Source organism: Felis catus, chromosome D4 (assembly GCF_018350175.1).
Source record: "Felis catus isolate Fca126 chromosome D4, F.catus_Fca126_mat1.0, whole genome shotgun sequence".
Lineage (NCBI taxonomy): Eukaryota > Metazoa > Chordata > Mammalia > Carnivora > Felidae > Felis > Felis catus.
The window spans coordinates 28,867,853-28,886,759 of record NC_058380.1 but is presented as its reverse complement, the minus strand read 5'-3'; the positions used below and the strand labels follow the sequence as shown (position 1 = coordinate 28,886,759).

General features: G+C 39.1%; 1 protein-coding gene across 32 annotated transcripts in view; it reads right to left on the bottom strand.

The window, feature by feature from the left end:
• The window catches only part of AOPEP (aminopeptidase O (putative)), a 343,279-nt gene that overhangs the window by 311,894 nt on the left and 12,478 nt on the right, over nt 1–18,907 (bottom strand). The window contains exon 1 of one of the 32 annotated variants that reach the window (XM_045043603.1): nt 13,842–13,899. The exons of 29 other annotated variants lie outside the window; for them this stretch is intronic. The gene's annotated coding sequence lies outside the window, so the exon portion shown is untranslated. Of the gene's footprint in view, nt 1–676; nt 802–13,761; nt 13,900–18,907 lie in introns of those variants that run through there. 2 more of the 32 variants (XM_045043601.1, XM_045043602.1) reach the window with 2 other exon arrangements.

Genomic DNA, 18,907 nt, shown 5'->3' with positions numbered 1-18,907 from the left:
TTCTGCTATTCCAAGTGTGTTCCTTCTGTAGAATACAGTGATTGCTCTTAATAACAGCCAGTTTACTTGCTGAAGTATACTGTTTCTGGGCACAGTTCCTCAGACACTCAAATGCATATAATCATAGGAACATAGCTTATTGCTGTGAAATTTGATAAAATAATTTCAGAATTAGAAGGAATCTTAGAAGCACAGATGTATTATTTTGTATTTAGAAATGTCACACTGACATATTACTCTGTAACTTATTTCTTTCACTCAGTGGTTTTGAAATACAGCCATGTAGATGCACATAAATCTGGCTCAGGTCTTGTAAATGCTGCTTAGTGTCCCTATATGAATATTCTACAATTTATCTACACATTTCCCTACTGATACTTAAATCCTTTTAAATTTGTCATTATTACACACCATGCTACAATGAACATCCCTATATAGGTCTCCTGGTGCAAGTGTTCCCTGGGTGAAACACCTAGAAATTCCATTTGGCCTCAGATTAGTATTGTCACACCAACTTTCTTTTGGTTTGTTTTTAACTGATACATCTTTTCTATCTCTTTATTTTTATTGTTAACTGCTCTGGGTTGTTTTGCCTTGAGTATCCTTTTAAAGCAACAGTTGGCTGTATTTAAAACATATAATTATCATTTTTAATAACTGAGGTTAATTTACTTACATTTATCATGATTACTGCTATAACAGCACTGATCTCATCTCAACCAATTTATTTTGTGTTTTCTTTCTTTCTTTCTTTCTTTCTTTCTTTCTTTCTTTCTTTCTTTCTTTCTTTCTTTCTTTCTTCTTTTTTAAATGTTAATTTATTTTTGAGAGAGAGAGAGAGAGAAACAGATCGTGAGCATGGGAGGGGCAGAGACAGAGGAAGACACAAAATCCCAAGCAGGCTCCAGGCTCTGAGCGGTCAGCACAGAGCATGACACAGGACTCGAACTCACGAACTGTGAGATCATGACCTGAGCCAAAGCCAGAGGCTTAACTGACTGAGCCACCCAGGCGCCCCTATTTTGTGTCTTCTATCTACCATGATTTCTTTGCTACTTAGCTTTTACTTTCTGCTTTTTGCTGCATTTTTTCTGAAATATATTTTCCCTCTACTGTTTCATAAGTTATACAATCTATTTCTTTAACATGCCTACTTAAAGTCAATCTCTAGTAGTCTTCTAAATAATAAGACCCTAGAAAGTTTTACCCTCAGTCTCTCCTCTTCCCCACTCTCTATCAGCTTCCACATTATTGTTGCTAATGTCTTAATATCACATTGTGGGTTTTTTTTTTAAGTTTATTTATTTTGAGAGGGCATACACGCAAGAGGGGGAGGGGCAGAGAGAGACTGGGAGGCGAGGGAAAATACCAAGCAGCCTCAGTACTACCAGTGCAGAGCCCAACATTGGGCTCAAACTCATGAACTATGAGATCATGACCTGAACTGAAGTCAAGAGTCAGACACTTAACTGAATGAACCACCCAGGCAGCCCAATATCACATCTTTAACAACCCTCATCCAACTTAGAAAAAAAAAAAAAAAAGTTAATATTTACTTGTATTTGTTTACCAGATTCCTTACTCATGACTGATTTATGCATTCCATTCATCCTGTCAGGGTTCAATTTTGTCCCAGTTGCTATTGCTACCTGAAAAATTAACTCAAGACTTTGTGGCTTCAAAAAGCAACCATTTGATTCTGTTCTGTGGGTCAGGAATTTGGGTAACACTCAGCTGGGCCATTTTCTGTATCTTATGAAAATGACTACGGCACTCAGTGGTAAGAGGATGGCTCATCTGGGGGCTCTGATGATCAGGAGCAGTCATACACAGGCCATCTAACATAGAGGTTTCAGAAGAGCTGGACAACTTATATGGCAACTGGTGGGCCTCAGAGCACATGTCCCAAAGGACCAGTTGAAAGCTAAATGACCTTTTCTGACCTAGCCTCAAAAGTCACTGTGGTATCACTCTACCATATCCTATTGGTTTCAAAAAGAGTTGTATAGCTAAGCTAGTCCAGATTCAAGGAGAGGGAACTCAACTTCATGTCTTGATGGGAGAGTGGCTAGGTCATACTTCAGAGTGGCCTGTGAAAAGGTAGACACTGTTATGGCCATTTTGGGAAAATACACTCTGCCACAATTTCCTTGTTACTTAAGTATGTCTTTAGTAATTCTTTCAGCAGTCCATGAGTAGTAAACTTTCAACATCCATGTTTGAAAATGTCATTATTATATCCTCACTATTGAATGATCACTTAACTAAGTGTGGATTTTAGGCTGATAGTTATTTTCACTTAGTACTTTGAACATATTACTATACTATATTCTGACATTTCTTTGTGCTGATAAGGCATTTGATATTAATCTGCATTTCTTGATATGCATCTGTTTTTTTCTCCCTAGTAGCTTTTATACTTTTTCATTATCTTTGATGTTCTATTGTCTCATTTGATGTATTTAAATGTGAATTTATTTTTATATGGCTTGCTCAAGATTCAGTGTGCTCCTTTAGTCTGAGGAATTCTTTCCATGTATAACGCCAAGTAGACAGAAATTTTCCTTGCCTCTCTATTGAGACAGTGTAATGGAATTTTCTTTCTCCATTTGCCCCTTCATGGCTTCTGGCTTTATACAGGTATCTCAGTTTCAGTTCTCCACAGGTACTAGGTCTATGGCCAAGCACCTCTTCCTTGGTATATATCAGGATCCAACCCCCTTGCGATTAAGCCTACACTTTCCCTCTCCATTTTGGTTAACTAGGATAACTCTTTCTTGGTTGTGAATCTGCATGTGTGTGTGTGTGTGTTGTTATACTTTGTCCAGCATTTCTAAATACTTGGTAAGTTTTTTGTTTGTTATTGTTGTTTTTTAAGTAGGCTCCACACCCAGGATGAAGCCCAACACGGGGCTTGAACTCACAACCCTGAGATCACAACCTGAGCTCAGATAAAGAGTTGGACGCTTAACCAACTGAGCCACTCAGATGCCCCCAGCATTTCTAAATACTTGAAGGGGGGGGGGATTCCTCACAATTCAGTTCATCATACTGACCAGAAACCCACGAAATCCACTTTACCAATTAAATGGTACACAGCCACAAGTCCCCTGGCTTAAGAAGTTTTCATGCAGGCCATGGTTTGCTGTATAACTTTCTAGGCACCATAGCAACAGATTCCCTTTCATCATCACAGAAGCCTAGAGAGATGATTAAAGACTGAGGGGATAAGAATACATGCAAAGAAAGAAGCCAAGATGCAAAGAACGCTGGAGTATATTGCTCATTCATTCAACAACTATGTGGAATCCTCTTCTATTCTCTTTATTAACTTTTTCTCTCTCCCAACCATGTCCTCAAGGAAAACTTTCCAGACCTCACCGATTAAGTCAATTTCCCTATTATTAGATCTCATAGCACTGTATACTTCTTTATAGCACTATAGTTTTCATTTTACATTTTTTGTTTGATTGTTTAATTAATATTGTTCTTCCTCTTAAATGAAAGAGAGTACCACTTCTGGTAATAGCAGAGTAGCTTGTATCAAACCAATCCTCTTATTGATAGCACTCGTAAACTCTAGACAACAACAATAAAAATCTGAAGGTACATGAGAATGAACAGAAAGCTGACAGAAACTGTAGGGAGTTAACACTTGGGAGAAGGGAATGGCACTGAGTTTCCTGGGTTATTGCTCTTCATCTGAGGGCAGGCCCTAGTTGGCACTATGCTACTAAAATTCAGACTGAAACCTGCAACCTTACTGGCTAAAAAATCAGAAAACAGAGTTCAGGACTGACTCAGTACCTGGAAAGTAAAGAAGGAAAACTTCAGAAAAGGTATGAGGCCCATGTTCTGCATATATACTGCCTAATTTTCTATGAACCATGCATTTAGAGGCAGACCAAATAGTCCAAGTATGGCTAAATGAACTGAAGTAAGATTTCTGCTGCTGCCCACTTCAGGGAAGGCAAAGTTGAAAGTTTAAGTTCAGCCAAGTTAATTGCCTCCTAATACAAATACAAAACATTAATACTCTTCAGAGGAACATAAATCCAGTTTCTACTAAAGTATCAATCACAATGTCCAAGATAAAATCCAAAATTATTAAACACAAAAAGAAACAGGAAAATATGACCCACACTTAAAAAGCAATCAAATGGAAACTGACATGAGTGGACCTAAATATTAGAATGCTAGAAACAGCAAACAAGGACTTTAAAGCAGTTATTAGTATCATAATTAAGGACACAAATACCATAATGAATGAACTAAGGTACACTCAGCAGAGAAAAAGAAATTACTTAAAAAAAAAAAGGAAATTCTAAGAACTGAAAAATACTATATCTGAAATAAAAAATCCACTGAAGTTTAACAGAGATTATAGAAGAATAAGTAATCTTGAAAATATTTATATAGCAAAAATATTTATATGGCAATATTTATATAGCAAATATTATTATTAGCAATCTGAAGACCAGGGAGAAAAAATATGAACCAGTGAACAAAGTCCCAGGTACTTTGGGTCAAAGATTTAACATATATAGAACTGAAGTCCAAGAAGAACAGGTGAATAAGAATGCTGCAGCAAAGAATACATTAAAAAATAATGAGCAGTGACAACAACCAGCCCCCAGATTACGGTTCCTAAATACCATTTTCCAATGAAAGGAACTCCTAGGAGGAAGGGCTGATTCTAGGACTAGGGCAGGAAAAACAGAAGATGAGCCTACAGCATCATATAGATCCCAAAGTAAGAAAGCTTAAAAAAAAAAAAAAAAAAAAGGCAGTGGGTGGGGGAGAATGGGCATCTCAAAAGGACACAGGAACTAACTGCAGGAGCTTCCAATAGCCAAAAGTAGAACAACCTGAGCAGGAAAATAAATAATGACAGTATTGGATTAGAACCCAAAGAATAAAATAAACACCTATAACTCAATTCTGATAAAAACAAATGATTGATAAATGGGGAAGAAGGGAACATCTTCCTTAAATAATTCCAAATAACAGAAATTGATACTACCTCTTCCAAAAGGCAGGGGTAAGGCTTAATTTCCTTCCCCTTGAGTATGAGCTCCGCTTAGTGACTCACTTCCAAAGAATAGAGAATGGAAAAGAAGAACTACGAAGTTTAGAGTAGAGAAATGTGGCAGACATAAACTTAACCACATTATCGAGGTTAGTATCACCAGTGATAAGTCATTCTGGTATCATTATCCCATCCTATGATTCAATCATTGAGAAGGGCACTTGACCTCTGTAGTATTCTTCCCCAAATCCATAAGCTCAGTTTTAAGTATTATAAAACATCTGACAAAGCCACACTGAAGGACATTCTAAAAAATATTTGTCCAGTATTCTTCAAAATTGTCAACACAATGAAAAGTGAGTAATCTCTGAAAAACTGCTACAGATTGAAAGGAGGCTTAGGGTATGATGATAAAATGTAATGTAGTATCTTAGACTGGATCCCAAAACAGGAAAAGAAGAAAATAAAAAAGGACACTAGTGGGAAAACTGTAGTTATTAGTGGCATTGTGCCAATTTACTTTTATAATTTAACAAATACACCATGATTATGTAAGATTATGGGAAGCTGGGTGATACATATATGGGAACTCTATAGTATCTTTGCAAATCTTCTGGTAAATCTGAAAGTATCACAAAAGAAACCATTTATTTTTAGAACAGTTAAAATTTTCCAAATTTGGTGAGAGATATAAATCTAAGGATTCAAGAATCTGAGAACTCAAGCAAGATAAATGCAAAGGAAACCACAGCTAGGTGTGACACAAACTGCTAAAAACCAAAAATAAGGAAAAAAATCTTGAAACTAGCCAGAACAAAATGATATTACATACAGGCAGAAAATGACACAAATGACATCTGGCCTCTCATCAGAATAACACTTATCAGAAATCATGGTAGCTCAGAAAACAATGGAATGATATCTTGTAAGTGTTTAATGAATTTGGGGAAGCACAATTGCCTCAAATATATTAGTCCTAAAATACTATTTATAAGAACAATTTGCTAGGAAGCTCTTGTTTTTGTGCTTAGCATGACGGCAGCCCATTTCCGCTTAAATTATCCAAACTTCTGAATAAAGGGGGCCTGGACCAATTTCTACTTTATTTAAAATTGGTATTTCCTCTTATTTACTTTTAAATTTTTAATTCTTTGTATTTAAAGACAAATGTATACTCTAAAAGACTAACCCTCTCTCCAAAATATCTGGCTCTTTCCTTCCTCAGTAGAAATGCTCATGAATCACGGACAAGTTGACATAGCATGGAGCAGGTTTTCTACCCAAAAGTTTGAGTAGCTATTAAAGTGTCTGGCCCCTCAGAACTCTTCTTTCAGCTGCTCATTTTAATACCTTTGATAGCAATGGTTCACTGATGCCTTAAACAGTTAATAAACTTTCAAAGTTGAAGTTATTTTTAAACAGCAGAAACAAGCCAATCAGATAATCACCATTATCTCTGGTACAGTTTTGATCTTTGAGTTTAGGATATGCCAATATGCCTTCAGTCACTTTATTTGGTTTCCAGCATTTTAACATTAAGCTTTCCCCTTTTGTTCATTTCTTTTTATTTTTTTCTACTTCAAGTAAAAATGCAGTGTTAAAACAACATTAAGCTATATGTTTTAACTGAACAAAGTACCAGGATATTCAGAGTTTAAATTCCCTCTGGAACCCTAATTCTAACAGCCTGCACTGCACCCCCACCCCGCCCGCGGTATAAATATATGCTACAATAGGGTCTTTCATTGCAAAACTCATACCTGTGAGGCAATGTCATTTATCACTGAGTAAATAATGCAAGATAACATACTGAAAAGGGGATTTTGCTTTATTCCCTTAACTATAAATAAAAATATGTAGCACTTTTCAGGATTACCATGTGGTATGATATGTATGATTTAATAAAGATTAAATACCAATCTTTAAACCAAACTGTAAATAAGATAAACTATGGTCTCTGGTCTCAAGTTTTAAATAGACCCTCTTTTCTTTAAATTTACTGCTTTCATGAAGCATATAAGGGTGACTGCATATAATTTGTGATCCTGCAATGAAAGAGCTATTGTGATATGTATATGTGGGGAAAAAGACACAACAACTGGAGTTAATGTTGTTGTGGGAATTAAAGAAAGTGCCTGTGATGAAGATCAGCGCAGTGAGGCCAAGTCAGAACTAGAGTCAAAGGCCTTTTTCCAGATAAAGAAAGCAAATCACTGTCAGCTGTGGCTTGATTTATATATTATAACCAGTCGGGGCGGGGGAGCGGGGGGAGGGGGAGGGGGAGGGAGAGAGGTCTAACATGTGAAAACAGAAAACAAAAACTGATTTTACTCACATCAGTATATGACTACCCTGAATTATGTTTGAACATGATGTGATATGATGGAATTCAGCTTCCCTGATGGCAGCTTGTGTTTATTCTGGCTATTCTGATCCCATCTCAGCATCCAGATGCCATTCCTCTCTGGTGCCTAATGTGTTTATGCTCACAGTATCAGCAGGCATTGGGTTGCAAAGATCAGATTGGAAGTGATTTCACTCTATTTTCAAAGAGAAAAGAATTTATCCCTTTGATTGCTACTTGCTTGCAAAGTAGAACTTGTTCCAGTTTTCTAAAAGTGCCACTTAAACTAAATTATAGCAGAGTGATCGCAAAAGGATTCCTAGGAGAACACATTACAGTTACAGAAAATGGAAATTTCACTTTTCTACTCCTTTTTGAAGAAGTCATACTGACCAGCAAAGGCACTGGAAAAGTTCTTTACCTGCTGAACTGCAACATCTCATTCCTCCTTAGATGTATCTTCATCAACACTGATTTGTTCCTGGCACTAACAACAATTAAAGGTTTCATATAAACATCTAAACTTTAAAACTAGAAAACAGCTTTTCTGTGTCAAAACTGTTAGACATGTCAATAGAACACAACAAAGAACTCATCAATCATAGCGTGGCCTGTTGTGGATACACCTCTCCAGACAAGCTGACTTTGTCCTCACAGAATCCCTTTATCCTTCCCCTTTCCCGTGCTTTTTGCCGTCTTGCTGATGGCACAAGAACTACTAACATATACTGACAACTCTCCATTATCCAGAGGCAAAGACCATGATTTGTCAGGTTTTTTTTTAAGTGCCTTTATGAAAAAGTGGACACTAGCGAAAAGCAATGAAAACATCTGTTAGAGACAATCTATCTAGAAGAAGAAATAATTGATGTCTACTGAGTGCTTACTATGTATCTGACACTCTCCTAATCCCTGGCAATCTTTTTTATTCTTACTATCCCCTTTTACAGATGAGGAAATGATGTGGGGAGAAGCTAAGTGTCCAAGATTACCAAGATTTGAACTCAAGTAGTTGGACTCCAGAGTGTTCTTGCCCTCTACTGCAGGGCAATCCTACAGAGTAACCACAGCATGCCACCATGTGTTAATGTCACAGGTAAAACCAAACAGAAGCCCATCATAGAAAACCGCAAAGGTGAGGGGAAAACCTAGAACTGGGTACAGGAGTACGAAGGGAGCAAAATTAGGTCAGGGAAGGGAGGGGTGAGGACAAACAACAGACACTGCATCTCTGCCCAGCTCTTGTCCCGTTCTAATACTTTTTTTAAAGTTGTTTTTTTGTTGTTGTTGTTTTTGGTGTTGTTGTGTTTTTTGTTTTGTTTTGGGTTTTTTTTGAGAGAGAGAGAGAGAGAGAGAGAGCACAAGCAGGGGAGGAATAGAGAGAGAGAATCCCAAGCAGGCTCTGTGCTGGCAGCACAGAGCCTGATGTGGAGCTCGAACCCACAAACCATGAGATCACGACCTGAGCCAAATCAAGAGTCAGATACTTAACCAACTGAGCCACCCAGGCGCCCCTCCCCCATTCTAATAGTTAAAAGAAGAGAGAAGTCCATGAAAAGGAGAAATTAATTAACAGATGATTTTGACAGGTAGAGGGTTTTAAGGTGCATTTCAAATATTATAATGTTTACAGTACCTAAAACATACTTGTATTTTTTCATACTTTTAATGAATAACAATTGTGTTTCTAAATATCAGATGTAAGTTTAATTAAATAATTTTATGTTAAGTCCATTTCTTACCACATTTTTATTCTTCTTTGAACCATGTTGGAGATTATATGACACCCACTCCCCATCTCCCCAGGACTCTGTCTCTCAGTAGCTCCTATTTACTGAGCAGTGATTGGAGTACGAAGCTGAATTTCCCAGGCTGGACCCATGCTGTTTCGAGCCATTTCACCAATGCTCTCACCAGGGCTTCTGAGTCCCTGCTCACTGAACTCGGACCACATCAGTGTTTCACCCCTGTAATGCCCTACCATGCATTTTCCAGTTTTGAAGCCACAGAGACTTGCGAGTTCCCATCCATTTCTCCTGCTAACCACCCTCAGTTTGCCATCTACCAGCAGTTACTGGGTTATTCTCCATTCCTGTTCAGGCAGAGCCCATTCCCACCCCCCAGGCTCACTCATGACCTCTGCTCTCCACTCCTGCCCCTGCCATGAACACGGCCACCACCTCCTTCCTTCCCACATCTACTCTCCCACCTCCCAGCTGTTAGGAGCCTTTAAAGCTGCTCAGGTTCTCCTACAGCAAACAAAACAAAACAAAACAACAACAACAATAACAAAAAACAGTAACAGCAAAATATGTTTTCCCTTACTTGGCTCAACAGTACCTTTCTAGCTTTTGCCTCTGTCTTACTATCAAACTTTCCCAGCCAATAGCCCATACCCTCTTCTATTTTATGATCACACATTTCTTACAATGTTGAAATCTGGTATCTGACCATACCACTTCACTAAAAGTTTATTTTTAAACATTCACAGGGATTTCTTCTTGTCAAATCTAGCTTGACCTCAGTCCTTTTCCTTGACTCTCTGTGGCATCTGTCACTACTAATCTCCCATCACCTCCAATGATTCCTAGGAGACTATACTGTCTACACCCCCTCTTACATCTCTGCTCTCAGACATTGGATGTCCCCCAGGCTCACAGTCCTGGGCCCTCTTCTCATTCTGGAATCTGTCTTTTTCTCACATCTCTGGTACTCAACTAACCTCCCTATGGAAAGGACTCAGCTCCTTACCTCCAGCTCTGTCTTTAAGTCCCTGTCCTTACCTTCAAAGCAATACTTCTCAAACTATCTGTGGCGAAGGGCTAGTTATTTTTTCCCGTTACAGGTCAACACTTTTGTAAAACATAATGAAAACAAATCACAAAAAGAAAAAAAACCCTACAAAACACAAGCCCTGATTATTTTATCATCGGATTTAACATAAGCACAACCAGAATAAACCATAACATGAGAAAGAAGAAAATAATGACTATAATAGTTTTTTTAATGTTTATTTATTGAGAGAGAGAGAGAGAGAGAGAACAAGAGGGGGAAGGGCAGAGAGAGAGGGAGAGAGAGAAATCCAAGCAGCGTCCGTGTTGACATGAGGCTCAATCTCAGGACCATGAAATCATGACCTGAGCTGAAATCAAGAGTGGGACACTCAACTGACTGAGCCACCCAGGCACCCCACTATAATAGTTTTTAAATGATTACTCTCTATTTGAGCACTGGCTGGCAGACTACTCCTTAAGGAGTATCGCTCCAGAGGCCTGCAGGGCATGGACTAGGCCCCTACCATTCCCTAACACATACCAACTTCCACACTTCTGTCTGCTATGGCAGCATCACCTTCCACTGGGTCTAAGAGTTCTGCCTCATCTTGACTCCTCCCTCCTTTGTAACTCTACCCAATCAATTATCAACCTTTAAATTCTACTCCTTCAAATTCTTTCTTTTATCCAGCTCTTCTCCACATTGCCTGGGACAACTCTAATCCATACACTAAGACCACACACTTGAACTATTATACAACAACCCTCTAATGAGTCTCCATGGGTGGTGAGCAGTCATTAGTGGTATTTACAAATATTTCCAGTTCTTCTTCCCCAGTCCCTAATCCTCATACATACAAGGACTGCAATTTCTGGTAGCCTGTGACTGCCATCTAGTTCTAGCCAATAAGTTATAAATGGAAGCATGAGTGTCACTTCCAGGCCTAATATTTAATTGCTAGTGCATGACCTTCCAGAGTGCTCTCTTCTCTCTCTTTAGGCAAACAAAACATGAGAGGGTGGCTATTCTGTCAGCCTGGATGATTATAAGTAGAGTCCCCAGTTGAGCTGTGATAGACATGCAGCATTAGCAGGAAACATACCTTTACCTTGTTAAAACCACAAAGATTTTAGAGTTATTTGTTACTATGCTAACTTAACCTATTCTGACTCATACACTCTGTACCAAGCCTCTCCTCTCTCTAAAACCATACTTACCACGACTGATTCTTGAAGTGTGAATTTAATATCCTGGCTCTACTAAAAAAAAAAAAAAAAGGCACCTTGAATGAATTTCTATTAAAGAAAAATGCAAACTCCTTGGCATTCAAAACTCTTACCAACCTATTTTTTCAGTCTTACCCTACCAGACTATAACCTCTCATTTCCTGAACTGTCAGGCTCCCTTCCAGTCACCCACCAACCCACTCCCCCAAAAAAGGAACACTTCCCTTCTCTCTTCTCTTTATGGTAAATAATCAATTCTGTCTACTCAATCAAACTTTCCCCCACAGCTCTACCAACAGCTAACACTGAATACTTGTTAAGTGCTAGGTTTTGTTCTAAGCATTTGTCATATATTAACTAATTTACTCCTCAAGTAACTCTATGAGATGAGTACTATTATTATTAAACTCATTTTACAGATGAGGAAACTAAAACATGCGGATTAAGTAACTCGCTCAAAACCACACAGCAAATAAATGACAAAGCCGGATGAACCCAGCAGCCCATCCTCCTAACCACTGCCCTCTACTGCTTCTAGGACACTCTGTCTACCCTTCCACTGAACTTCCAGGACACTCTGGAGATCTCCCCAGTACATAACCTTGTGCCCTGCATGACCAGTCACTGATGCGTGCAGGCTTTCTCTATTAAGCTAGACTGTAAGTTCCTGAAGGTCAGGGAGCCACGTTACCATGTTTTGTATCACTCAGTAAAACGCTGCTGAAAGAGTCCCTTCTGTGATAAAAGCACAGGTCTACCAGACAGGAGATCAGTTAATCATGGTTTTCATTTTTTGTATTTGATGATGCTTTGACATCTTGGGGCCCTGCTGCCCCCAGACAGACAAGTCTTTCCAGGGCTAGCCGATATGCAAATCAACCAATCCAGAATTCACATCCCCAACCACCTCTTTTTATTTTTATCTTTTTAATTTTCTCTTTATTTTATTTTTCTTAATATAATTTATGGTCAAGTTAGCTAACACACATTGCATACAGTATGCTCTTTGTTTCGGGGGTAGATTCCCATGATTCATCGCTTACATACAACACCCAGTGCTCATCCCAACAAGTGCCCTACTCAGTGCGCATCGCCCATTTTCCCCTCTCCCCAGCCCCCATCAACCTCCAGTTTGTTCTCTGTATTTAAGAGTCTTTTATGGGTTTGCCTCCCTCTCTGTTTGAAACTATTTTTTTCCCCTTCTCTTCCCCCATGGTCTTCTGTTCAGTTTCTCAAGTTCCACATATGAGTGAAAACATAGGATATCTTTCTCTGACTGACTTATCTCACTCAGCAGAATACCTTCCAGTTCCATCCACGTCATTGCAAATGGCAGGATATATATAAACCACATCTTCTTTATCCATTCATCAGTTGATGGACATTTGGGCTCTTTCCATGATTTGGCTATTGTTCAAAGTGCTGCTATAAACATTGGGGGTATACGTGCCCCTATGAATCAGCACTCCTGTATCCTTTGGATAAATTCCTAATAGTGCAATTGCTGGGTTGTAAGGTAGTTCTATTTTTAATTTTTTGAGGAACCTCCACACTGTTTTCCAGAGCGGCTACACCAGTTTGCATTCCCAACAGTGCAAGAGGGCTCTCATTTCTCCACATCCTCACTAGCATCTGCTGTTTCCTGAGTTAATTTTAGCCACTCTGACCGGTGTGAGGTGGTATCTCAAGGTGGTTTTGATTTGTATTTCCCTGATGATGAGTGATGTTGAGCATTTTTTCATGTGTCAGTTGGCCATCTGGCTGTCTTCTTTGGAAAAGTGTCTATTCATGTCTTCTGCCCATTTCTTCACTGGATTATTTGTTTTTCCTGTGTTGAGTTTGGTTAGTTTTTTATAGATCTTTGGATAATAACCCTTTATCCGATATGTTTGCAAGTGTCTTCTCCCATCCTGTCGGCTGCCTTTAAGTTTTTTTGATTGTTTCCTTTGCAGTGCAGAAGCTTTTTATCTTGATGAAGTCCCAATAGTTCATTTTTGCTTTTATTTCCCTTCCCTTTGGAGACATGTTGAGTAAGAAGTTGCTCCCAACCACCTCCTTTAATACTCACACACCAAGCCAATATTCCCCCAGCCCCAATTCTTCCCAGGGCAAGCTATCAAGGACTAGGGACCACCCCAAAAGCCCAGACCCCTCCAAAAGGACTCAAACTAGCCAGTCCTAAGTCTGCTGACTTTGCCCTGCCTGGTCTTCCCCAGAAACCACAATAAAGGCTCAGGCTCCTGCTCTATCCTTGCTCTTCTGCCTCCTGACCAACCCTGGTGCTCCCATGTGTGGCCTTAGGGGTATGCCCCCTCCTCTTGGGAACTGTAAATAAGAAACTTTTCTTTCAAAGACAACTCGTCTCCATGTCTGTCACCTGATCATACCTGATTAAAACAAATGCCGGGTCCATGTTAAAACATGTTATCATCCTATCAGGAGCTCTTTGGGAATGCAAACTACATACTTGATATCAGGGAGGATTCTTAAGTCTCTCTCTTGATTCCATCAATCTCTGTGTTGTTGGAAAGAAGGATTTTCACTGGGGATAGAAGAGATAGAAAAAGGATTTTCAAGGGGGTAGAAGAGACAAATAATATAGAATAGAATATATTTGGTGAGCTTCATGTTCAGCATAAGGAAAAGAGAAGCCCCAGTTATTTTTTAATTGTCTTTCACTCTTAATTGTAACAGTTACTATCTTAGCACTGAATTGGTAATTATAATTGTAAAAACACCAAATCTTTAAATGACTCTGCATTTGTTAGCCGCCTTCTATTTTTTCCATAAGGATTAGCAGTAAAATCCTGAATCCCACAAGGATCCAAAGATAACCATAGGGGCAACAAGGAAAGGTGAAAGCTAAGGATAGTGTAGCCTATCTGCAGCCAGTCTTGGGAAAAATAAAATCCCAGGAAAGGAGTGGGTGGAGGCAGTTCTGAGAGAGAAAACCAGGATAAGCCCCTGAAACCTGCCACCAGGAAAAGAGCATGAAGATCCTACCTTGATTTGAGAAGCAGTCTTAGCAACAAAAGCCAAGGGGTTTCCTAACACTCTCCTAGCTAACTAGGACTCCAACGGGTTTCCTAACACTCTCCTAGCTAACTAACACTCAAAGCTAACCAGTATGAATAAGTGCTTAATCGACACTTGTTGAATGAATACCTCAATCTTATAAAATTGAGTATAGTTTTATGACACTCATGAAGATTTAGATATAGTACACTTTGTCATCCTATTAACTTAAACTCTTTGTGTCCTTTACTATATCTCCCTTGAGACAAATATACTGCTTTTCTCCTGTAGCATAAGGTGGTACAATTTTTCAAAGTGCTCTGATATATTTCAAAGTGTTCTTGCAATATTTCTTTGGAGTATCTGCACATTCAGCCATGGACTTTGAAAAAATGCCAGAGAAACTCCCATCCCACAAATGCTCCATGTTTCAGAGGTTCCAGGAACAAAGTGTGGAAGATATCCAGATTATCGCCAGCCAGGAGAATGCCATTCACCCAAAACTTCCCTAGAATGTGTTGGTCCCAAACAAGCAACATGAATCTAAAAGTCCTTGGAAAGACCAAGAAGACCAGAGTCTTTTTCCTTTGGGGACTCAGTCAATTCAGAACTCATCTGGACTATTTAGAAATCTTTGAGAAGGAACTTGACCTTTATATCCCGGTATGAATAACAATTAGCAACTGCATCTAACATCTATTGGGTGCTTGCTATGAGATAAGCAAGGCATATTAAATACATAATTTCATTTACTCCTCACTATCCAGTGAGGTCCATTATCTCCATTTTACAGATGAGTAAACTGAAGCCCAGAGAGGTTAAGATAACTTCCCTAAGTTCACAGTTATTAGATGCCATAGTTGAAATTTAGATTCTTATGGTCTGGCTCTAGACCCTAGATCAGCACTACACTGTATTACCTCAAGTACAGTCCAAGCCTAGATCAAAAATACCCATTTCAAGCGCAGCAAAGCTCATTGGATCCTAACCCTGTAAGTTGAATGACACAAGCAACAGTGAAACAGGTCAAGAACTATCCCCATATCCCCATACAAACATGGACACCCACTGTTACCAGAGTCTTCCCCACCACTCTTAAACAACACCATATTCTGTTGTTTATACTATTCTATAGATCCTACATTTCAAGGAACAACAAAATCTTCCTCATACACCAAATGCAAAGTAAATTTAAATCCTGACCTAATAACACAACTACATAAAACTGCATTATACCAAACAATGCTACATGTTTGTATTCTATGTGTTGAAGATAAAATCATGCATTCATGTAATAATGTAACATTCCATATATCCATGAATAGCCAAAATACTGTCCAGAAACCATTCTTACCATCAGACACTGGACAAGATATTCTAGGAACTGGAAGATGGTGGAAAGGTATTTAAGGATGGAAATTAGAACACAAGAACACAAACCCATGTTGTAGGCCTCCTCAGCTGGCAGAAGTACCAGCCTTGTTGACAATATGCGTCTTTCACGCCAACTTCCCCCACCACTCTCCAGAACAAGACAAACTCGGAATGGCTGGGAGAGCCCTCATGATACTGCCCAAGTCTTCTTTTCCAAGCTCAGTTCTTTCACCTGCTACTCACCCGACAATGGTTCTAAAACCTTCATAATCCCAGCTCATGCTCAAATTCATTCGCTGTCCTCACTGCAGAATTTGAGTACAATGGTTGAAATCAGGTAGGACTTCAGCAGAAGCAAAAGGAAGGGCTATTATTCCATGAAGTGCTTTGTACACTACAGGTCCAAGATAAATAACTATTGAACATTTTAATAGACATAATTCAGTAAATACAGCCTTTAAACATAAAAAGCCACCTGGGTGGCCCAGTCGGTTAAGCATCAAACTTCAGCTCAGGTCATGATCTCACAGTTGGTGACCTCGAGCCCCACAGTGGGTGAACTCGAGCACTGCTTTGGGCGAGCCCCGCTTCTCTCTCTCCCTCTCTGCCCCTCTTGGGATTCTCTCTCTCTCTCTCTCTCTCTCTGCCCCTCACTGCACCCTCTCTCTCTCTCTCTCTCTCAAAAAAAAATAATAATAATTAATTAAAAGAACTGGCTTAATATTTAATAAAGATGAGGGTTTTATCAGACCACCCAGGAATTTTTGTGCTAGGATAAAAGTTAACAAAACTTTTCAAACTCCATTAACAGAATTAATATAATTTATTATTATCTATAAATATTCATAGAGTGGAAACAAGATCTAGATTAATAGAGCTGGGTTACAGAGTTCAGTAGGGTAAAAATAAAGAAATCGGAAAAGAAAATATAGACAAAAATATCAGCTTTTTCCGTAAGATTTCCTCTTCTAGGATTGTTGAAAAACACTATTTTTAAATAGAAACTATTTTGGAAACTCAGTACTTAAAGAGGTATTGTGAAAATAGTTTATTAATGAACATTCTGCTACGGAGAAAAAGTCACTGCTCTGGCTCATAGGAAAATACATTTTACTAGCAAAAACAGATGACAGATACAGACTCCTTGAATCCATGACAACAAGAGACTCAAAATTCAGTTCCCACTCACTGCACGAGGCTCCTCTACAACACACCGACAGAGTCATCTAGTAGCTATTCAAAGATTCCAGGTATTTCAATTTATTTTTTTTTTAATTTTTTAAAAGTTTATTTCAAGAGAGAGTGAGAGTGGGATCGGGGCAGAGAAAGAGAAGAAAGAGAATCCCAACTAGGCTCTGCACTGTCAGCACAGAGCCCAATATGGGGCTCGAACCCATGAACTGGGAGGTCATGATCGGGGTCAAGATCAAGAGTCAGACACTTAACCAACTGAGCTACCCAAGTGCCCAAAAGACCTCAGGTATTTTAAAATATTGTTTAGGAGTCCAAAATATCTTTTGGAGTGATGATAATACCTGAAAATTAGAGGAGATGGCTGCACAACTCTGTGAATATCCTAAAAGCCACTGAATTATACAGTTTTAGAGGCTAAATTTTATGGTATGTAAATTACATCTCAACAAAGCTCTTTGTTTAAGTAGGCTCTACACCCAATTTAGGGTTTGAACTCATGACCTGGAAATCAAAAGTTGCATTCTCTACCAATAGAGCCAGCCAGGTGCCCCAAAGCTATTATTTTTAAAAGTGGCAAAAAAGAACAGCAAACTGTTTCAACAAAGTCTTACAGTGGTTTTCTTACCCATGTCCTACAAAAGATAGAAAATCTTACATAATTTAGAAAAGACTCAGTAAAAACGTATCAATGATATTAGCAAGGATTAGTATAAGCTTCATGTTTTAAAAGGGCCATTTAAAAGAGATGTACATTGGGGCGCCTGGGTGGCTCAGTCGGTTAAGTATCCGACTTTGGCTCAGATCAAGATCTCATAGTCTGTGAGTTTGAGCCCCATGTCGGGCTCTGTGCTGTCAGTTCAGAGCCTGGAGCCTTCTTCGGACCCCATGTCTCCCTCTCTCTCTGCCCCTCCCCCACTCATGCTCTGTCTCTCAAAAAAATGAATAAATGTTAAAAAAATTTTTTTTAAATAAAAGAGATGTACATTGACTTGAATAGGAACTTGTAGTTAAAGATCTATGCTACACCCAGTGCACATCTTCCAACATGGCATGGCATTTCAACCTCAGAATTTATTTTGTATATTGCTTTAAAGACTATTTCAAAAAGTGTAAGCCCTGAGTATCTCCCAAACTTTGGTCGTGTATGTACCACCTTCAGTATTTTTGCCATCTTCATACCACCTTGTTATTTATTAAATACTTTTTCTTCAATCCACTTTACCACTGACTCAACTTTTATAATATCCATGAAATCATGGGTTTGACTGGCTAATTTACAATTTTCCACCGTATATTAAAATGGACACATAACTATTAAAATTCAAAAGATGCTTATCCATGTACCACTTTAAATCATCTTGCACACAAGTCAAGAAAACACTGGTTTTAAAAAATCAGCTGAGGGGCGCCTGGGTGGCGCAGTCGGTTAAGCGTCCGACTTCAGCCAGGTCACGATCTCGCGGTCCGTGAGTTCGAGCCCCGCGTCAGGCTCTGGGCTGATGGCTCAGAGCCTGGAGCCTGTTTCCGATTCTGTGTCTCCCTCTCTCTCTGCCCCTCCCCCGTTCATGCTCTGTCTCTCTCTGTCGCAAAAAATAAATAAACGTTGAAAAAAAAATTAAAAAAAAAAAATCAGCTGAGCCTGGTAACATATCTGTATCTACACTTTAAAAACTGTTAAGGAAATCAGAATGTTCAAAAGCCACTTTGCAGCAAAATTTAGGACTGTCCTACTCTATGAAGGCACATTATCAGTGGGAGCCACAGGGCTGGCATTCAGCCAAGAAAACGTATTTGAGAATAACACTGGAGTGGATGGTACAGAAAGATGGCAGGCAGTAGGCCTCCATGAGGGAAGCAGCTGAAAGAACAAGGATGCTAGGTCCTCTTTACAAATTCTTGGGTTCTTGCTACATCCATGCTCTGCTTATCAAACAGAGCTGAACTTGGCAG